This window comes from Panicum virgatum, chromosome 8N (genome assembly GCF_016808335.1).
Source record: "Panicum virgatum strain AP13 chromosome 8N, P.virgatum_v5, whole genome shotgun sequence".
NCBI classification, from domain to species: Eukaryota; Viridiplantae; Streptophyta; class Magnoliopsida; order Poales; family Poaceae; genus Panicum; species Panicum virgatum.
In genome coordinates, this window is record NC_053152.1 from 49,085,418 (window position 1) to 49,107,720 (window position 22,303).

At 43.1% G+C, this 22,303-nt stretch overlaps 2 pseudogenes; both read left to right on the top strand.

The window, feature by feature from the left end:
• The first annotated feature begins 1,324 nt into the window (after nucleotides 1-1,324).
• LOC120685214 lies at nucleotides 1,325-15,857 on the top strand (annotated as a pseudogene).
• A 1,336-nt stretch (nucleotides 15,858-17,193) lies between these two features.
• Nucleotides 17,194-18,500, top strand: LOC120685215 (annotated as a pseudogene).
• The last annotated feature ends 3,803 nt before the right edge of the window (nucleotides 18,501-22,303 follow it).

Below are 22,303 nucleotides of genomic sequence, written 5' to 3' on the forward strand. Positions count from 1 at the left end.
CACCACCAAGGTGGCGCCGGACCAGTATCGCCGACGAGGAAAGGAGAGGGGGATCACCATCCTCTCACAACAGTATCCGTCGCCCGCGCACCGCTCACCCCCGGCCCCACCATCTCCCGGCCATCATGGCCGAGAAAGACAGAAACCGGTGGCCCGACCACAGCCACCGCCGTTTCCACGGCGCTGGCCGCAGCCGCCACCCCGCGCCCTGCACTGGCCACCGCCGCAGCCGGTGACCCGCTGCAGCCCCAGCCGCCGCCGCCGCCCGTGCTCGCCGAAGCCGCCGCCGCCGCCGCCCCGCGCCGACCTCCGCCCACCCCACTCACCAACGCGCGCCCCCCGATCCGGCTAGGACGGCGCCGGATCTGAGGCCCAGAGCCTTTGCCGCCGCGGGGGCGGCCCACGCCAACGAGCCGAGGCACCCTCGAGATCTCGCCTGCGCGAGATCCCGCGCGCCACCACGTGGGGAAGCCTTGCCACCGCCCTCCTCGAGGCCCGCATGAACTTCCGGCGGCCCCTCAGGCAGCGGCGAGGTGGAGGAGGGAGGGGGAAGGGAGGAGCGGCGGCGCTAGGGTTAGCCGCTGGAGCCGCCTGGGGGGGGAGCGTTTTTTTCCAGGTCGAAGAATCAATCCCCAGAATCTTGGTTCTAGGAGGACTCAACTGTGTGCTTTTTTTTGCAGCTGGAATCGAAACAGCTCCTAACTAAATATTAGCCATTAGCCAGCTAACTGTTAGCTCTACTGAATGCAAACCGGCCCTTAGAGGAAAAGCACTACCATGTCACTTTAACTTTAAAACCACTAACAGACATGACGAAGCCTTAACCGCTGCTTATTAGTTACAGGTTCCTTTGGCTCCTTTTCTGTGTATTTTTAAAACACTTTCAGGCATTTAAGACGTGCTCTGTTGCTAGGTAGCTTACTCGGCTAACCAGCGGTCCAGCAGCAGGCCCTATAAATGGATATCAATACAGGGGCACAGAGCAATGCAAGCTGTGCAAGTAGTTGATTAACGCCCCGTTTGGTAGGGCTTCGGCTCTTCCAAAAACAGCTCCGGCTCTGGCTCCTCAGATGGAGCGGCTTTTCTGGTGGAGTTGGAGCCGTTTTAGAAAATGTTTGGCAAAACAGCTTCACTTGTTAGATTGATGTGTAAGCCGCGTGAAGCCACGATTTCATGGCTTCACCTTGCCTGTGTAAGCCGCCGACGGCTTCAGAACCGGCTTCACACGTGAAGCCGGTCCTGAAACAAACGTTTGGGAGGGCTTCACCTGAAGCCGCTCGTGAAGCCGCCGGTGAAGCCCTCCCAAACGGGGCCTAACCATTGGAGCTGCTAGTCAGTAACGTGCGCACAGCTCATATGGCTGCGAGCAAGGATATTGTTGCTAACAAGGAGGCCATCAGTGCCTTTGAACCCAGTCTGTGGGGTGACTTTTTTGTGACCTATACTTCTCCTCCCTTACAGGCATGCATTTGTAATTTTATTAGTTGCCAGCATGCTATATTTTTTTATCTCTTTAATTAATTTATTATGTAATAATGTGAGTGCACAAGCAGAGGCCGGAGGAGTGGATGCTAGAGAGGAGGGAACAACTTAAAGGGGAAGTATGCCGGATGTTTGAGGCTGCAAAGGCCATGAGCATGGCCGACACGGTGAAGTTGGTGGACACGCTTGAACGCCTTGGCATAGATAACCATTTCGTGAAGGAGATCGATGAGGCCTTATATCGTGTCCACTATGAAGAGTTGGACTTTGGCAACTCCAATGACCTGCATGTGGTTGCCCTCCGGTTTCGTCTCCTTAGGCAACATGGATTTTGGGTATCGGCAGGTAAACAAAAAGCTGAGCGAATCAATCATTCTTTCACATAATCACATAATACATGTTTCTCGTTCTTTTCCTGTAGCCACCCTATATACGTGTTGGTATTTTGTAACGTCACGAATAAAATCCGCAAGCGCACGGATACTGCTGTAGCTTTCACATAAGAGTATTACAGGGTATCGTATCCACTGAGAAATGTGAGTACACTATCTACGGGTTCAGACAATCAGTCCAAGGACACACACACTGGTGAGGGAAGGATAGGAAAGAGAGGACTTTCTATATCTAGAATCTATGCCTAGAAGAAGAGATCACATCACCGTTATACTTCGAGCTAAAGGTATCGACCGGCTTATACAAGCCGATAGCTCCAATATGATGCTCTATCCAATATCTGAACGTGGAGGATTACTAGGGCTCGAACAGAGCTGTCACCACCTGCCGGCTACCTCTACAAACCGTGGGACTATCAGACAACTGAGTGGTATAGTCCAGCCTAGACACCACTTCTATGCCTTTCCCTACTAACTCTAGGCGTACAGGGTTATCCTTTTATATCCGGAGCCCATTCTAGAGTCAAATGCTACTCGCTAGCATACACATCAACTAATATAAGACAGAGATGATAACTTACGATCTAGACTCTAATTCTAAATAAACAAACAAAAAAAGTCTCGAATACTTACAACCGAATAAGCATCCGTCGAGGTACAAGCGGAGAAGATCGCCGACAAGCCCGGCACCTCCCCCGACTATCTCCCTCACTCTCGTAGAGGTACAATTTGGAAAAGAGCGCCATTACCGGCGCCTCTCCTGAGTACCTCTACTCCTAAACTCCCTAAGACAACTCTCACTCAAGTGAGAACTCAAGAGAAGAGATGGTGTGGTGTGGAGTGTGATGTGTCTATTCTCACCCCCTCCCCCTGTATTTATAGGAGGGAGCCACCCCCGGAATACAGCCAATCCTCCTCAAACCGCCTTCTAGAGCCAATAGGGAAGTGACAAGTGGAAGCTGGAGGCGAGAGGGCCCAGTGCCAGGTCGGTCGACTTCTTGGTCGGCCGACCTCTGGCCACCACCTTTCGCCCCCAATTTTGGACACGTGACTGATGAGTGGGCCCTTAGGTCGGTTCTTGGTGACTTGGCGCGAAACTATGTCGGTTGCATGCCCTGGTGGGTCCATGGATCTTCTTGCTCGCGTCTGATTACTCGAGGTGGAATTGCTTTGGATCGATGACGTGTCACGCATGTGGGCTGAGTTTCCCTCTCATGTGCAGCTGCCAAGTGGGCCCTTTTGGCCTTTGGGCTTGCTTGTGCTTGGCCCAAGAATTTATGCCTTGGATAATATGCTCGTTACCTGTAGTTTTGGCCCAAATTTACCTACACACATTCTTAGACCAGCATCTATGGAATTCGTCAAATAATCATCTTATGCTAACATTTATTCCTTCTGATGCTCGACTTTTCCACGATAGTTGACGGTCAAAATGGGTCGTTAGTGACCGTCAATAAGATCCCCCACACTTAGTTTTTTGCTCGTCCTCGAGTAAAGGCAAGAACAAAGGCGGACCCTGACTTCATATGATATGGTACCTGCATACAGATTATTCCGAACTTCACCCTTACCTGTGAATTTTGATGTGTCTACCATGAATTGTTTGGGAAGTTAAAGAGTGGAATGGTGCTGACTTCAGTCTCCTCTACTTTCCTGCCATATGACTGGGATTTTGAAAATATTTTTGCACAGACCAACCATAGCTTTACTTCTCCCTAGGATCTCTCATGTCGCTCATTGTGTATATATATCCTCACCAAGGCATTGCCTCTTTTCACCCTACTTCTAAGGATAGCTTATGTTGGGCTCATGGTAGGGAAAAAGGAAGCATGCACTTGTGTCACATATATTGCAAAATCAAACAAAGGATCCATGGAGATGTCAAATCAAACAAGCTGATCAAGATTGTGCACATATGTGGAAGGTGGATGGTGGATGGTGGAAATGAAATACTCCTCTTATGAATCTCTCTCTCCTTTATTTGGACAACATTAGGTCATGTCTATATATATTTTTTTCTCTTTTTTTTCATGAACATTGATGTGTCGATTTTTTTTTGGTCATGCTTCTTGGGCATGCCATCTTTTCTCTTTTTTTTTGATAGCCATGCCTCATTTAAAAGATACTAGAGAGAGAGATCATTAAACATGGAGTTTTATTTTGTGGATGGATGGAATGGCATAGCTGACTGCCAGTGTAGAAGTTCAGCTGATGGAGTGCACGTGATCTTGATCAAACATGTATGAAAGACATCTCACTAATGTCACAAGGTTTGATGAAGCTCAATGCAACAACATGGCATATATGTGTAAAGTTTTGTATCATGAAGGTCAACATATGGCTTTGGTAGGACAAACACGTGGAGTTGTAAAGCTATGGAGGTTTTTCTTTTTGATAAAAGTTTCCTAGACACATAAGCAGATAAAGCAAGGATTCTTCCATCAAACCATATCGCACTGGTCAACAACTTAACAATCATGGGTTCCCTAAGATATGATTCACAAGCTCAGGTTTAGCAAAGAATAAAAGGTATGCAAGCCAATCATAGAGAAGCACAGAACCAGAGGATACCTTGAGTTTAATTTTAATGATTAACCAAGATTTCATTTAAACTCATAGGTTAGGGAGAGTATGAGGGGTAGAGTGCACAAATCGTCGCGATGAAGATGATCGGAGTTTAGTGCTAGTCAGCCAAACCTGAGGTTTCACTGCCCAATACTAGCTCTGATTCGTCTTGGCTTTTTGCATTCTGGTTCGTTCGGTGTCGTGCATGTGTTGTGGGAGATCTCTAGTGTATATGCATGAGAGTTCCGAGAGATATCCCCCACACTTGTCCTTGTACCTGGTTCTTATTCAAAAATAGAAATGTGGAAATAAACTAATAGCTCTACTGGTTTTAAGAACCAGGGAGCTCCTAAAATTTATTGAAACCAAAATTTAATCTCACTAAGATACTTACTCAAGCAAGGCTGGATCAAGATTGCATTAACATGAGTATGTTGTGCAACATTAATCCAAAACCTTGTCTTACCTTTCCATTTGAATTCAGCTCGATGACTCACCCAATTGGATTTGAAATTTTTCCTGCATGGGTTAGTCCGCATGTACAACCAATATCTATAAAGGTATTAACTCTAGAACATCAATCAAACTTGACACCATGTCAGTTTGACCGAAGAAGACATTTTAACCCAAGCACCATGCTTGATTTAGAATGCCTATGAATGTGTTTCATGACACACATTCAAACTAGAGCGTACGAGGACAGATAAAGGGAGCACGAAGCATGATTGAGCATTATTCAAAGGGAGATAAGTATGAGCATGAACCTGGTGATCCTCGGGCGACCTCCCGGCAGGGCTTTGTTTAATGTCAAAAGCAGGACATTGAGAGCACTTACCATGGCATTTTGTTGATGAAGACTCAATGTTGTCACCATGGCAACTCCTCTCATTTTTTTTCATTCATTTTTTTATAGAGCAAGATACGAGGACATACACCAATTCCAAGACAAGATATGGATTGAGAAAAGAACTTACTTCGGGACACTCACATACCTCCCCCACACTTGGAGTTTGTAAAACTTCAAGTGTATGGAGTTCAAGTCTCCTTCAGTAGTTGTTCCTCCACCAAGACATATCGAGGCGTTGTAGTCGGTGTAGCTCACATGTTCGTAGGCGTTGTCTGTCCGCCGTTCTCTTTGATCTTCCCCTGGAATGGTTAGTGACCAAAAATACTCGAAGGAAAACTATATCCTAGAACATGCTCTTGCTTTTTATTTAAAAGGAAATAAATAAGTAAATATATAAATAATAGTCCGGGCTATCTCCTGGTAGTGTTTTGTTTCTGGTCATAAGCTCGACCATGATAACTCTTGCAGCCATCATTGGTGATGGGTCATTGTTTTACCACCAATCGTTGAAGCTAGCTACAAGGTTAGTGTCACGGTGCATGCACGAAATCTGCAATGTTTACGATAAACATATACATCTACAACCAACCTTCTGAAAATTTTGCAGAAGAGAACCATAAGGTGGTTGTAGTCCTCGTGTGTGCACGGGGCACTAAGCATGCCTGACTCTGGAGTTGTATTGAATGAGCATGGTTTACGGGGTATGTCAAAAGTGAAATTCCCATGCTCATTTGAGGAATCCTTTTCATTGGACTCTAGAGTCGGCGCCTCACAAAATTCCATGGCCCATTGATTCTCCATCTCAAGAGATTCATCATGAAAGCTCATAGTCGTATCTCGATCAAGGTTGAGAACAACAGATTCTAGGCCATCGCGAAGAGGTTCAAACTCGGTCAAGGATGATGATGATCGTTCATCTTCATGAAAGTGAAGGCTATCTTCCGAGTCGTATTCTTCAGAGGATTCTAGAACTCCCAAGAGAACGGGCTCGGATGATATGAACGGAGATGTATACATCATCTCCTTGAGCAGGTTTTGCTCGGGAAGAGACTTGGCCAGAAGATTTTCTAGATGAGGAGTAGCAGTGGCCAAGCCGGTTTTCCTAAGCTTTTCATCTAGCCTCCCATGAGATGCCATAAGTCTTTCTAGCGGGAGGCCTAGGAGAAGATTAAAATCGAGGATATCGTAGATGTAAAAATCTAAATGCACCTCGATTTTATCTATGGCGATAGGCACGTCCCTTGCAATCTCCCGACATTCAAAGTACAGTCCGGATGGACTTTTAAAGTATTTGTCGGTCGGGGTTAAAGGTTTGTTACCCACAAGAGTATCCAAAAGGCACTCGGGTATGATGCAAACCTTAGCAAAAGGGTCATGAAGATCTTCTACGGCATTTCCCTTCGTAGAACAAGGGATGGTTGCAGAGGTTGAGCTAATCCGAATTGCTTTGGAAGCACGCTTTGCCTCCTTTGACCAATCCATTGTGGGTGTATGGCGGAAAATTTTATCGAGGGTCTCATAAAGACACAATGATTCTGTAGATTTATTGTGCTTATAATTCGAGGTGTTTCTGATGTTTCCTGAAGGATCATCCTCGAATCGGGAAGAGAACTCCGAAGGTTGAATTTCTTCTTCCTTCAGTGTTCGTGGTTCGGGAGAGGGCTCAACAAACGAATATTGGGATGTGGAAGATGAAGGCTCAGATTCGGGTGTTGAGAGACTCTCATGGCTCGACGCGGATTCTTCCCGGCGGGGTTTACTATGGTCGGTAGAGAAGAAAGAGTCTTCTAAGAAACTATCTAGGATGTCTCTTCCTTCTTCCGGAGTTGTGTGCATGAACCATCCTTCGCTGGCGTCGTCAAGCTCCAGAGCAGTTTCCATGTCTAAACCCGAGTAGAAAACTTCCAACGATGCTTCGTTGGGTATAGACATGTCTAGGATAGATGCCAAAAGGCGTGAGAATCTAGCCCATGCTACACCTATGGACTCCTTCTCTAATTGCTCAAAATCGAGGATGTCGGTCGATAGGGAGTCTATACGTTCGGTGAGGGAGAACGAGTAACAAAAGTCATCTCGAATTTCCTCCCAATCACCGCTCATATTTCCTATCATGCGGGTGTACCATTGCTCCGCCCTTTCTATAAGAGAGAAGGGGAACAATTTCCACCGCAAGGCTTCCTGTGTCATGCTTAGGATTTCTAGACCCGAACACAGTTCCTCGAATTCTAGCAAATGCTTGTAGGGATCTTCATGAATTTCCCCCGAGAAGGGTCGCTTCCGAACCATGGCTATAAAGCCAGGGTCGAGTTCATGGTTAGATGACGGAGATGATAATGGCTCAGAGAACTCACCCATTGGGGTAGAGAGCTGTGGAAAGGATAGCTGCTCTATGGGTAGCGGAGGTAGAGGTAGAAGGAAAGAAAATGAAAAAGTTACGAGGACGACTGAGTCCGAAGATAATGTAGCTGCCGTTCCCCGGCAACAACGCCAGAAAGATTGTTGGTATTTTGTAACGTCACGAATAAAATCCGCAAGCGCACGGATACCGCTGTAGCTTGCACCCAAGAGTATTCCAGGGTATCATATCCACTGAGGAACGTGAGTATACTATCTACGGGTTCAGACAGTCCAAGGACACATACACTAGTGTGGGAAGGATAGGAAAGAGAGGACTTTCTATATCTAGAATCTATGCCTAGAAGAAGAGATCACGTCGCCGTTATACTTCGAGCTAAAGGTATCGACCGGCTTATACAAGCCGATAGCTCTAATATGATGCTCTGTCCAATATCTGAATGTGGAGGATTACTAGGGCTCGAACAGGGCTGTCACCACCTGCCGGCTACCTCTACAAACCGTGGGACTATCAAACAACTGAGTGGTATAGTCCAGCCTAGACACCACGTCTACGCCTTTCCCTACTAACTCTAGAGGCGTACAGGGTTATCATTTTCTATCCGGAGCCCACTCTAGAGTCAAATGCTACTCGCTATCATACACATCAACTAATATAAAGCAGAGATGATAACTTATGATCTAGACTCTAATTCTAAATAAACAAACAAGGAAAGTCTCGAACACTTACAACCGAATAAGCATCCATCGAGGTACAAGCGGAGAAGATCGCCGACAAGCCCGGCACATCCCCCGACTATCTCCCTCACTCTCGTAGAGGTACAATTTGGAGAAGAGCGCCGTTACCGGCCCCTCCTGAGTACCTTTACTCCTAAACTCCCTAAGACAACTCTCACTCAAGTGAGAACTCAAGAAAAGAGATGGTGTGGTGTGGAGTGTGGTGTGTCTATTCTCACCCCCTCCCCTTGTATTTACAGGAGGGAGCCACCCCGGGAATGCAGCCAATCCTCCTCAAACCGCCTTCTAGAGCCAATAGGGAAGTGACACGTGGAAGCTGGAGGTGAGAGGGCCCAGTGCCAGGTTGGCCGACCAAGAGGTTGGCCGACCTCTGGTCACCACCTTTCGCCCCCAATTTTGGACACGTGACTGATGAGTGGGCCCTTAGGTCGGTTCTTGGTGACTTGGCGCGAAACTATGTCGATTGCATGCCCTGGTGGGTCCATGGATCTTCTTGCTCGCGTCTGATTGGTCGAGGTGGAATTGCTTTGGATTGATGACGTGTCACGCGTGTGGGCTGAGTTCCCCTCGCATGTGCAGCTGCCAAGTGGGCCCTTTTGGTCTTTGGGCTTGCTTGTGCTTGGTCCAAGAATTTATGCCTTGGATAATATACTCGTTACCTGCAGTTTTGGCCCAAATTCACCTGCACACATTCTCAGACCAGCATCTGTTGAATTCGTCAAATAATTATCCTATGCTCATATTTATTCTTTCTGATGCTCGACTTTTGCACGATAGTTGACGGTCAAAATGGGTCGTTAGTGACCGTCAACAATACTCTAAAAAGCGTTTATCGTCATATAGTCTTCTTATAGAATTTGAATGCGTCTATATACTATTTTACAATAGAGGTTATAAAAAAGGTCATTGATATATGAGCTTGAATTGATGAATATATGCATCATGTAGATGTATTTGTCAAATTCAGAGATGACACCGGTAGTTTCAACATAAATTTAAGCAATGACCCAAGGGGCCTGCTTAGCTTGTACAATGCTGCTCACATGGCGGTCCCTGGTGAGATGGACCTAGATGATGCTATCACCTTCACCAGGCGCCACCTTGAGGCTGCAAAAGGCAAGCTTATGTTTCCCATGGAGGAACAGGTTTCCCGCAGCCTTGAGATTCCGCTCCCTCGATTTATGTGGTAAATAGAGGCTGTGCACTATATCACTGAGTACGAGAAAGAAGACGAACACGACGCCATGATTCTCGAGCTCGCGAGGCTGAACTTCAACCTTCTTAGGAGTGTCCATCTCAAGGAGCTTAAGTCCCTCTCACTGTAAGTTGAAATATTAGTTCTCACACCCGGTTTATTCATTATTCATTTTCGTTTTTTTACCAACAATGACGTGGTTTAACCAATTTCTTGTGAAGATGGTGGAGGGATCTCTATGACAATGTGAAGCTAACATACACTCGGGACCGAATCGTGGAGTGCTACATCTACTGCATCACAGTGTTTCACAGGGAGGAAAGCTCCGTTGCCCGAATCGTACTTGGCAAGTTGTATGCGTTGTTTGTCCTGTTGGATGACACTTTCGATGTGCGTGCCACCTTTGAGGAGTCCCAAATATTGGATGAGGCATTACAGAGGTACGCTTATTCATTTCTTCTTCTTACCGATTTTAGTGCGGCTGTAAAACTGTCTCTTCCACTTCCTAGCTTACTTGTGATCCCCCTATTTTGTGCAGCACCTCAATTATATGTTTGCTAGCCTATTAATCCGAGGTCTCGCACGGACTAATTAGAATTAATATAAAAATAAGACTTATAGCTAATAATTGTAACTATCTATCTCACGCACTCTTTCATCTATTATATATTCTAACACATATTCTAAAATACATATTTATCATTATCTAGTTGCAATAGATTTTATTTTGCATCACACCTCCATGTGTGTTTGATATATATTTAATTGAATTATTTTTAAATTGGTATTCTTATCTCTTCCATCATACATGAATAAATGGTGACACATATTGTGGGTAGTATTTTTATATAAGCAATAACATAAATAATATATTAATAATAATAGAAATAGTAATTCAAAATTTTATAATGGTGCACTTTAATATTTTGTTTTAATTATAGAATTTAGATTTAGATTTAAAGTTTACTTTAACTTTTAATAATGATATAATTGGACAATTTATATGTGAATTTAGGAGGTTATTTGCATTATTTTTATAATGACATAGGTGGGTAATTTACATGAAGATTAGGCGGTTACTTTATATTTTTTTATAATGGTAGAGGTGGGTAATTTAGATACATATTTAGGGTGTTACTTTTGTCTATTTTCATAATGGCATATAGTAATTTATTAGAAAAGATGATAGATCCAATGACTATTATAATTAGAGGTGTCAGATGGATGGTTGGATGTTTCTGAATTTTGTGAGAGTTTCTAGGACTTCTCTATTTTTAGAGTGTTCACATAGGATCCTACGTGGCTTCATATAGAGGCTTAAAAGGATCCTCCAATTAGTAATAGTAATATTGTAATAGTAAAACATATATCTCTCTTATTAAAAAGAACAAGCTAAGGGACTCAAAGTAACTTGAATTGTGACTCACCTATATTGTATGAATAAAAGAAGCTAATAAAATTACGGTTACAAGGAAGCTGTACAAAATGGTTGTGCGTGGTTCAGTTTTTCACTAGAGGTTGATTTAAACAATCAAACTAATTAATTTATTTGTTTATCTTAATATTTGTAGATGGGATGAGAGCGCAGTTTCTCTTCTACCAGAATACCTGCGCATGTACTACATCAAATTATTGAGTAACTTCAATGACATTGAGGATATTTTGGAACAGTCCGTTAAGCACCGCATGGCTTACGTATGAAGACAGATACCTAGCTAGTTATCTTACGGAGTTATAGTCAGGAAACCCAACCAGCAGCTATGAAATTCCTTAATTTTATTAATCTATGAGTATACATCTCAACTTGTTTGTGTAGCTTTTTGTTCCATGCTTGGTATATCTTTGTATGCTTAACAATATTTTGTAATTGTGCAGTTACAATTGCATTAAAAAATTTCCATCCAACAGGCTAAATGGTTAAATGAAAACTGCATGCCGAGCTTCAAAGAACAAATAGACGTGGCGGTTATGGCCGCGGGCGTACAGTGGTTGTTCTTAGCGGTACTGATGGGCGCAGGCCAAATGGTAAACAATGAGGCGTTCGAGTGGGCACATAACATGCCTGACATGTCTCATGCCACTGGAGAAATTGGTCGTTTCATCAATGACATTGCTGTTTACAAGGTACTACATCCAATTGCACTAATACTCCATCCATTTTTAAATATTTGACACCAACTCTTTCATTTGACTATTCATCTTTTTTATAAACAATTGTAACAAATAGATAAACATACAAGGTAACTTAAAGTACTATTGGTGAGTACAAGAGGTGCGTATAAGAAATTACTGGTGTAAAAAGTATTAGAATTTTGGTGGTGTAAAAAGTATTAGGATTTTAGTGGAAAATATTGATGAAACCAATCTCTCCCTTTCTTTCATTAAATCTTTTTGCCTAACAACTGGGGTTTACGTGAGGGGTAAGGTGGACCTAATCTTGGTGAGAAAGAGTTTCAATTGTTTTAATTTTTTATAGATAGATAGATAGATAAAATTTCAGGAAAAATTAGTACTCAGAAGCATGTTACTTCCACCAAGGCGAGGGCTCATTTACCCTCATCCAGTTTTCACTGTTCAAATTGCCGAGCCATCTTGATCACCTTTGATTAAGATGCATTGCCATCTTGGACAACAACAAGATTTGGGACTGCAAGCTCGAGTATAGAATGACCTCACCAAAAAATGGTGGAACAGCAGATTGGAGGCACCAAGAATGTGGATCTGAAGCTTCACAATCTTGAGGACGAATCTCTCCGAATATTTTTTTATTTTTAACCTATTTTTTAATTTTATTTTAAAAATAACCCACCCGAACAAATATTTGCAGATCTAACCCTTTTGGTCCTGCCTGACAAAAGCACGCTGTCATGCCACATGTATTGGCATGACAAGGTGCCACGTTGGCATGCTTCGGAGCGCTCGGAAGGGGTTTGGCAGCGCATATTCCACGTGTCAAGCTTGTCACGCCACTCTCACCGGCGTGACAGTACAGTCTTGTCACGCCACCCCGCTGGCGTGACGATGTCTGATCTTAGAAAAATCATATCTTTTTCATATGAACTCGGATGGAGATGATTTTTATATAAAAATTGTAGCTCTCAACGAGATCTACAACTTTGTGGTTTTGAGTTTTTGCATTTGAAGTCACTATGCTGCTTAAATAATTGATTTAAGTTTTTGACAGTATATTAAGAACTTGTACCTCTATCGGATTGTCTCTAACTTGATATGTTTATTTTGGTTCTACAAATTAAGTTCTATATAATGTTTGATATATGAAATAATATGGACTTAATTTAAGATTGTACTATCATGCCGGTGGGAGTGGCGTGACAAGCTTGACATGTGAAATATGTGCTGGCAGACCTCTTCCGAGCACTCCGAAGCATGCCACCGTGGCACACCATGTTACGCCAATGCATGTGGCGTGACAGCGTGTTTTTGTCACACCACGCAGACCGGCGCGGCCAAAAAAGTTAGATCTGCAAATATTTGTTCGGGTAGGTTATTTTTCAAATCAAATTAAAAAATAGGTTAAAAATAAAAAAAATTCTTCCCTTGCAAGATCTCCTCTCCAATCTCCTTCTTATTCCCTCTCTTCTCTTCTCCTTTTGTAGGCTCTATTCTAAAATCCGCTAGCTCCCTCTCTCCCTGTCTCCAGAGGCTTCTTCCTTCTCTTGTAAGGCAGCACACTAGGTGCTAAATGCACCCAAAGTTGGTCCACACCATGCTCATTTTACCTCGTCCAAAGTTTTTGAAATGAATCGGTGCTCGTAGCCTAAGAGGGGGAGGGGGTGAATTAGGCGACTTAAAACCTTAACCTATGGCTCCAACTAGATTGCACATAAACTTGAACTAAAATATGCTATCTAGATGTGCAACTATGGTTCCTCTAGTGTGAAACCATAATCCCAAAAGAGTTTTGCAACCTATAGCCAATACTATCAAGATGCTACTCTAAGAAAGTAAAGGCACACAAGTTGTAATAAAAAATACGGAAACTTAAAAAGGGATGAGAGAAAGCAAACTCTTGACGCGAGATTTATCCCGTGGTTCGGTTAGGCACAAAGCCACTCTTACTTCACGTTGTTGAAGCACTCACTAAGAGTATCGCTTCCCGGTAATCAAGTCTCTTCCGGGACTCTTCTTGACTTGCCACCAAGACTATGTCAAGTCATCATGGCCATCATGATCCCGTTTTCTACGCTAAGGAGTTTCTTCACAAAGGATGGGGGTCTCCACGTCCCCGCACAAAACCGTCCACGCCGCTCCACACCAAGACAGAGGGTCGTAGACTTGCCGGCGAGCCACCAAGACTCCAAGTAGACTGGCACACCAAGATACAAGCTTGAGCAGCTTTCAAGCACAGCACACAAGGCACACAACCTTGTTCTCACACTCAAACTTGAGCTAGCCTAGCACTCTCACTCACAAAGCTTGTGCTAAACCTAAGAATTTTATCAACTTGCTCTTGGATGGCTTGGAGATGTTTCTTAGGTGTGTATGTGACTTCTAGGGACTCCAGCAACTCCAAATGGCCGGGGTGAGGCGTATATATACTATATAGGCACCCAAGTTGAACTAGCCATTTTGTAGCCGTTATCCAATTTTTGCGTAGGACACCGGTTAAACCGATGCTTGGACCGTCGGTTTAACCGGTCACTCTAACCCTTGCATATAGAAGTTGAGTCCTGACACGCGCCTGCCACTGACGTGGCTATCACTGGTTAAACCGGTGCATTGCACCGACGCCCATCGGTTCAACCGGTGCTGAAGATCTTTCTCCTCGGTTTCCTGTAGCGCTGACGTCATTGCTCCGACGCCTTGTTTCGATGCACCGTTGGTTCAACCGGTGCTGAAGACTTGTTTCCTTGTGCCCTGACATGCTCTCTGAACAATGGTATGGTGAATGCACCGACGCCCCTTTTGTGCACCGTCGGTTTAACCGGTGCTGCTGAGTTTCTTCAGTTGAATCGGCAAAGCTCTGTCCATTGAACCAATGGGGGGTCCATCGGTTTAACTGGTGAGTATCGGTTTAGCCGATGACCAGGTACCTGTTTAACCGGTGCAACCAATTCTGCTGCCACTTGTCCAATTTGTTGTTGCGGTCATTTGAACACCTTAAATATATTCTATCTCTGTTTTTTCACTATGTTTGGGCATCTCTATGGCGAATTGGACACATTTGATTTCATCCATGGGACCTAAAAATTCTACAAAAGTTATATCACAAACTTGTTAGTCCCATTGATTATGTTGTCACACAATCACCAAAATCACAAACAATGGCCTAATGGGGTCATGTTCATTACAGTTTTACTACCGTGCCAGCTGCCAATCCATCTTGGTCACCTTGATTAAGATGCACTGCCAATTCTCAGCCAAAGCCTGGTTTAGTTACCTGTTAAAATTTTTACACATCAATCACATCAATATTTGGACACATACATGGTGTATTAAATGTAGTAAAAAAATTGCATTACACAAATAGACTGTAAATCACGAGACGAATCTAATGAGTCTAATTTGGCCGTGATTTGGGGGTAGACCTTGACCGCCGCAGCCATGGAGTCTAAGTTGCACCAGCCTCACCCATTCAACGAAGGCAACGGAGCAGAGTTCGTGGTACATATGACTGCTGGGACCGAGATCCTTTTCCTCGCTGCTGAAGTGATGTCAATAAGAGGAGGAACTGGAATGGTGGTTCAGTAGGAAGCGCTCTTTGGGGTTTCAACTGGCTCCTCTGTTTCTGCATCTTTTCAGTTTGGTAAGCAAAAAATTCATTGTCTGGATGATAAAGGGTTCGGATGTTTTGTTTCCCCTCTCTTTTCTTAAGCTATGCTTGATTTACATTTCTTGATTGTGCACCTGTTTCTTCTTATTTTCGATGGACAGCTGAGCAAAAACTTAAAAGGGGACTGTCACACATACTGACATCCGCCTATTATTGAACATTGGCCTAAGCTCATTGACTCATAGTACTTAAGCCACGATAGATTTCTGGTTTTCACTTTTTCTTCTCATTGCACATGCCTGATTGGCTGATTTGAACATGTTGATCATGCAGAGATAGCAGAAGGCTAGACAGAGCACAGTTTCTGGTTGATTACATATGGTTGGGAGCAAAAAGGAAAAACAATATTCATTGACACATACTTATCTCCGTGTACAACACTCTGATCAGTCTTATAACAACGAAGCCATTTTCGGTATTCAGGTATTGTTTTCAGTTCTAGAAGATCTGAAAGGTGGTAATGTGGATTTTGAAAGTATTAGGACCTGAATGGCATACTTATACAGAGACAAATTTGGGGACCTTACGCGCATTTTAATCTTATTAGTACAAAGACACACAGTTCTGTGCGGTTAAGAAAAAGTTGATAGGAAAGGTTGACTGGTTAGATCACTAAAAGGAAAACCAAGGTGGAATTTGCACAACACTCGGTTTGAATTCTATTTTCTTTAATCTTCATTTGAGCTGAGCAGGCACTAGTATGTCAAATCAGAGATGAATAATGTATCAAGTAAATTAAAAAAAGTATGGGTTTCTTCTTTTTAATAGTTCGTTAGAAAAAAGTAAATTTCAGAAAACAGTAGCATATTTTACACGTACAAGTATAATCGTGTGAAAAGTACATGTAAGTAAAGTCAACTATATGTCTATATCCAGGCAGAAGACAGATCAGGCTGTTAGGGCTATGCTCGGCTCATTTCTACTTTCAACTGGTTCTAAGCCTGAATAAAGTTTCTGGCAGGCGCAGTCTTCTAGCATGTGGAAAGTGTAGGGCAAAATATAGATAGACCTTGATGTTACATGCCCATGTAAATAAACTTGATATTAGCAGTCAGTCGTTATTATAAGCAAAGGCATAATTTGGGCCTATAATGTTTAGGGGAACCTAAAAGTACTTATGCACGGATGCACCTAAGTTCACCCAATATAGTTTTTTGTGTCTGTCTTCCGGCTTGCATGGTATGAATTTTCTCTAGGTGCTGTCATCATGTACATATCCTTTGCTTTGTAAATTAGAGTGAGATCATATGCATAGTAGTTTACATGTACGAGTACTAACCAGAGCATATAAATTATTGCATCATTCAAGTGCGTATTCAGACAAGACTTACTGTTTTAAACTTGGCACTTTCAGATCTAAGTAAGTTCATTCATTTATGGATTGACACTGTGCAAGATGGTTCAATAAATCTCACTACCAACTTTCTCTTCTTGCTGGTGGGTCTGTTTCTGGGATTCAACTAATGGCAACCATATTATTTTCTTTCGCCGGATCATGCATCGAGAAGCTCCAAGAAATCATTGCAGACGAAGCAACACAGTTACTACAAGTTAAACAAGAGCTCAGTGACTTGCAGCAAACAATGATGCAAATACAGTGTTTTCTCAAAGATGCTGATCGGAGGAGGATTGAAGACTTTGCTGTTAGCAATTGGCTTGGTTTGCTGAAAGATGCAATGTATGACGCTGACGATATCATTGACATGGCCAGGTTTAAAGGGAGGAAGCTACTAGGAGAACAGCCTTCATCATCATCAAGAAAATTAACTGCATGCAATGATTTTCCACTTATCTCTTGTTTTTCTGCTATATCTTTTGACACGTCGTGACATTGCTGCTCAGATTAAAAGCCTCAAAAGAAGAATAGAGAGGATTGCAGAATTAGGTACAAAATTCAAGTTTGAAGCAGAACCTGTTGTCAGCGTTTCAGATATGAGAAAAACGTTCCACCTTGTGGAACCAGATATTGTGGGAAAGGAGATTATTCATGCTACTGGGACATTGGTAAGGGTGGTGCTAGACCACAGGGAGAAGAAGGCTTACAAGATTGGTATTGTTGGAATAGGAGTTGGAAAGACAACACTAGCTCAGAAATTATACAATAATCGAAGAGTGAAAGGTAACTTTCGAAACAGGCATGGATTTGTGTTTCCCAACACTACTCTCCAGTTGTTCTGTTGAAAGAAATACTTCTAAACATCAGAGTGAACCAAGGGCAAGGTGAAAGTGTGGGAGAGCTCCAATCCAAACTTGCAGAAACGATTGAAGGAAAGAACTTTTTCCTTGTATTGGATGACTTGTGGGAGCCTGATGTATGGACCAAGTATCTAAGAATTCCACTAGATGCTGCAGCTCAAGTAACAATAGTGGCAGCAACTCGACATGATACAGCTGCAAAGGCAATTGGGTGGAACATATGCATCGAGTTGAATTGATGTCAGAGGAAGTAGGATGGGAGCTACTCTGGAAAAGTATGAACATCTCTAATAAAAAAGAAGTGCATAACCTGCAGGGCACAGGAATGGAGATTGTTAAAAAATGTGGTGGCCTTCCTCTTGCAATTAGGACTATGGCTAGTGTTCTAGCAACGAAGGAAACAACAGAGAGTGAATGGCGGAAGATTCTAAGCAGTGATGCTTGGTCTATGAGTAAACTCCCTCCAGAACTGAGTGGTGCTTTGTACTTGAGCTATGATCAGTTGCCACCGAACTTGAAGCAATGTTTCATTTACCTTGCTTTGTATCCTGAAGATTGGGTAATGCATCGTGATGATCTTGTCAGGCTATGGATTGCTGAAGGTTTTGTAGAAAAACGAGAAAACTTGCTAATGGAAGATATAGCAGAAGAATACTACTACGAGTTGATTTCGAGGAACCTCCTCCTGCCAGATCCTCGGTATGATGACCAAGACAGGTGTAAAATACAAGACCTCATAAGACAACTTGCTCATCATTTATCAAGAGAAGAGTGTTTTTTTGGAGACCCACAGTTGCTAGGGGATAAAAACATATCTAAAGTACGACGTCTGTCTGTCGTAAAAGACAAGGATATGGTTGTTTTGGCTAGTTTGAAAAAGCAACAACTCAGAGTCAGAACTCTGATAAATTTCTGTGGCAATTCACTAACAGTTGAACCTTCAATGTTCAAGAGACTTTTGTATGTTCGTGTTTTGGATCTTAGCGGTTCAAGTATACAGACCGTTCCAGATTATATTGGAAGTTTGATTCATTTGCACTTGTTCAATCTTGATAATACTAGTATTCCTTGCCTTCCTGAGTCAATTGGTTCATTAAAAAACCTTCAGATATTGAACTTGCGGTGGTGTCATGCTTTGTATAGTCTACCTTTAAGAATAACTCAGTTATGCAACTTGAGACGCCTTGGTCTTGATGGAACACCAATAAATCAGGTTCCGAAAGGGATAGCTAAATTGAAGTTCCTCAATGATTTACAAGAATTTCCAGTTGGTGGTGGCAGTGATAATAGTGCTAGAATGCAAGATGGATGGAACCTAGACGAGCTGGGTCATCTTTTTCAGATGAGGAACCTTGGTATGATTAAATTGGAGAGAGCATCTCCTTGCAGCATAGATTCATTGTTACTAGACACACAGTTTCTCAAAGGACTATCTTTTCATTGTACAGAATGTCACACCCGGTTTTAAGGACAAAACCGAATGTATAACTATATGTATGTCAGGATCAAGTTTTATACATATAGAGACATTATAAGTGAATAATCAGTAACAGTATCACGAAAAAGAGAATTAATACAATTATAGACTATTAGAGTTATACAGCTTATCCTCGAAATGAAGACTCCAAACTTCAAAGGCAATCGACTGGGGGTTGCGTACGTCTAGAACTCAGCAATATCTTCAACAGACTTCATACACCTTCTCCTTCTGAGCAGCAGTAAGCAAGGGTGAGTATACTTATGGTTGATACTCAGCAAGACCACAAGAAATAACCAGAATATGATTAAAATCCATCTTCAAGTTAAATTAATCATGTGAGGGTCCAAGCCGCTCTTGACCGTGAGCACGGCTGATATATCTGTTTTACACCCTGCAGAGGTTGTACACTTTCCCCACAATTCGCGTAGAAGTTCCAAAGAACTTTGAACCCAACCATGCTGTGCTGATCAGGCACAATACCACACTTCCGAGGTGTGATTGCATAGGGACGCTACGAGGACTTTACAAAGATTCCCTAACCTATGACAATCCGCTAAGGTTTCAAGTCAAAGTGGCTATAACACTTCCTAATGAGGATGACGCCTTAATTCCAACCACATATAACGCATTATTACTGGTCTAAACGGCAGAACGGGTGAGATCTCCTCTAGATCCCACTATAGATCTCTCCCTTCCAACCACATCATGCCTTTCCCCGTACTCTCTTCTCCCACTGCTGGAGAAAGGCACATCAGTGCCGGTCACAGGACGGCTTAGTGCCGGTCCCTGTGGCCGGCACTAAATGGCCGGCACTAACGTGACAGACGTTAGTGCCGGCTACTCTGACCGGCACTAACGTGCGTATGTTAGTGCCGGTCCGTAATACCAGCCGGCACTAACGTGCCCGACCCCGCCCGAGTCCTGACAGCAAGGTTAGTGCCGACTGGTATAACTAGCCGGCACTAAATGTTTTTTCTTCTTTATGTTTCTTTTCTTTTCATTTTTATACGTATGGCTATACGTATTTCTACCGTATGTGACTATATAGTCGTACTATTTGCATTGCACAGTATTATTAGAACAACATATTACACTAATATTATATATATATATATATATTTGTCATGTATGGAACACTTAGGAGTTCAAAAGTACATGAGATATTACAAATTATTAAGCACATCAACTATAGTAACGTATCAGCTTCCTCGTCGTTGGATCTTCTTGGCGACGCTTATACGGAGATCGCCATGAAATTCGCCCTTAGGATTTATGACTTCATCGAGTAGAAATCCGCATATAGCTTCTTGAATTGCCCTGATCCGAGCGATTTCAATGAGTTCTTCTTTCATCCGCCAACGCTGTCACATTTTTCGATAAAAACATGAGAATAAAAAATAATGAATTAAAATAATGAGCAGATGTGATTGTGCTCACGTACATTGAATGCCTCCACTGTCATTTGCCCTTTTTGACTTGCAAAAGAGTTGATCCACTCGCATATGTAGTATCCACATAAGTTGTTTCCTTGTCCCTGTCTCCAACACTATGAACAAATGTGGGTTACGATATAGAATTTTTCTGATGTTTATTGCGAATGACATTAGTAGCGAGAGTATATTCATACCGGAAAATCAGTCACCCAATGAAGAGGCTCGATTTCACCTATGGGCAAGCCTATGTGTTTGTGGAGGTAGCGACTCCATGCAGTATTTACCACCTCGATGATATCTTGGTACTTTGATTTATCTTGCCTTAACGAGTCGTACACCAAGACCTTGTGCTCCTCAATCCGAATACAAAGCAATATCCAATGAAAGCTGTGCATATACATACGCATAACCAATTAATGTTAATTATAATAGTTATTAAACAGTATTATTAATACGAAGGGATTGAAAAAAAGGCTAACAAAGAACGACTCACTGATGGTTGTATGGCAAGAGAATGAAGGGACACATGCTATTCTTACGCAACACCCTGTATATAACATTGACTATGTCTCCAGGATTTAGCGCTACCGATTTCTCGTGTATAATATCGGGGTCGAAGAACCCGACGTTATGGAAGTTCTTCTTTCGGCAAATTTGAATTTTTGACCTACGGGACACAAGAAAAACGGGGATTAGTCAACACACAAGGCTAAAATAATGAAACAAGAGACAATACTTACATGCACCATACACTGAAGAGGGACTTGTGAAGGGCATCTTGATGGTATAAATCGTAGAGTGATGCAAACTCGATATATACATCATCTGCCCCCCCGCCAGAAATGCTCATCTTTAATCCGAGCTGGGAACATCTCTAATTTACTAGCTTTAGATTGCACGGCATACCATTTGTGTAACTTGGCCATTCTCGTTGGTAGGAATGGTAGCAACTCTGGCCATATCAAAGGTTCACCAAGTACAAACTTTTTCCTGCCGCGGGCATTCTGTAGGGCCTCCCCAAGCAATTGAGCCCTTGTTAGATCAGTTTGCAATATCATCCCAGCCATGGTCAATGGATCTCTTGATTCATCGGGACAGTCTTCATGCGGCACTATCAACGGAGGGATCGATTGTTTGGACTGCTCTCCGAGCTGGGGAATGGTCTTTGCATTAATCAGGCGATTCTTGGGGTTGCTGTAGCACTTTCTGATCTGCCGATCATAATCTGACTCTCTTTCTTTCTCCTTGGTGGGATCTTTAATGAAGTGTTTAACAAAGTGTGCCTTTGCAACCGGATCTATTTCTGGCTTCTTGTTCGCAGCCTCCCTCAGTAGCTTGCGCTTCAGCAAGAAGGTTTGAAACGATTCTTCTGGCTCTTCCTCTTCTGGAGCCTTCTTTTTCTTCTTTCTTTGCTGCTTTTGAGATGGCTGGACCAAAGGTACCGTGTATGCCTTCTGTCGCTGACTCTGATTCTGTTGTGCGGCTGGTGATGATGCCGGAATTGGCTCGCTTTGTGCGGCTGGTGATGGCGGATCCATGCTGGGGTCCCGTGCAGGCGGTGGAGAAGGTGGGCCAACACTAGGATTCCTGTCAGCTGGCGTTGGTGATCTTTGCCTTGAGCACCGAGCGGAATCTGTGTCTGCTTGCACCAATCTTATGTCGCACTTTGGCCACGCGATCCATGTGTGTACGGCATGTTGTAGTTCTGTTTCTTCAGGACTTATAGGGATCGGGAGGTCCATGTCTTCCCAGCGTTCTTCAGTAATTCGGTCAACAAAGACTCTGGCGAATCCTTCAGGAATCGGCTGGCAATGTATTGTCCCGCC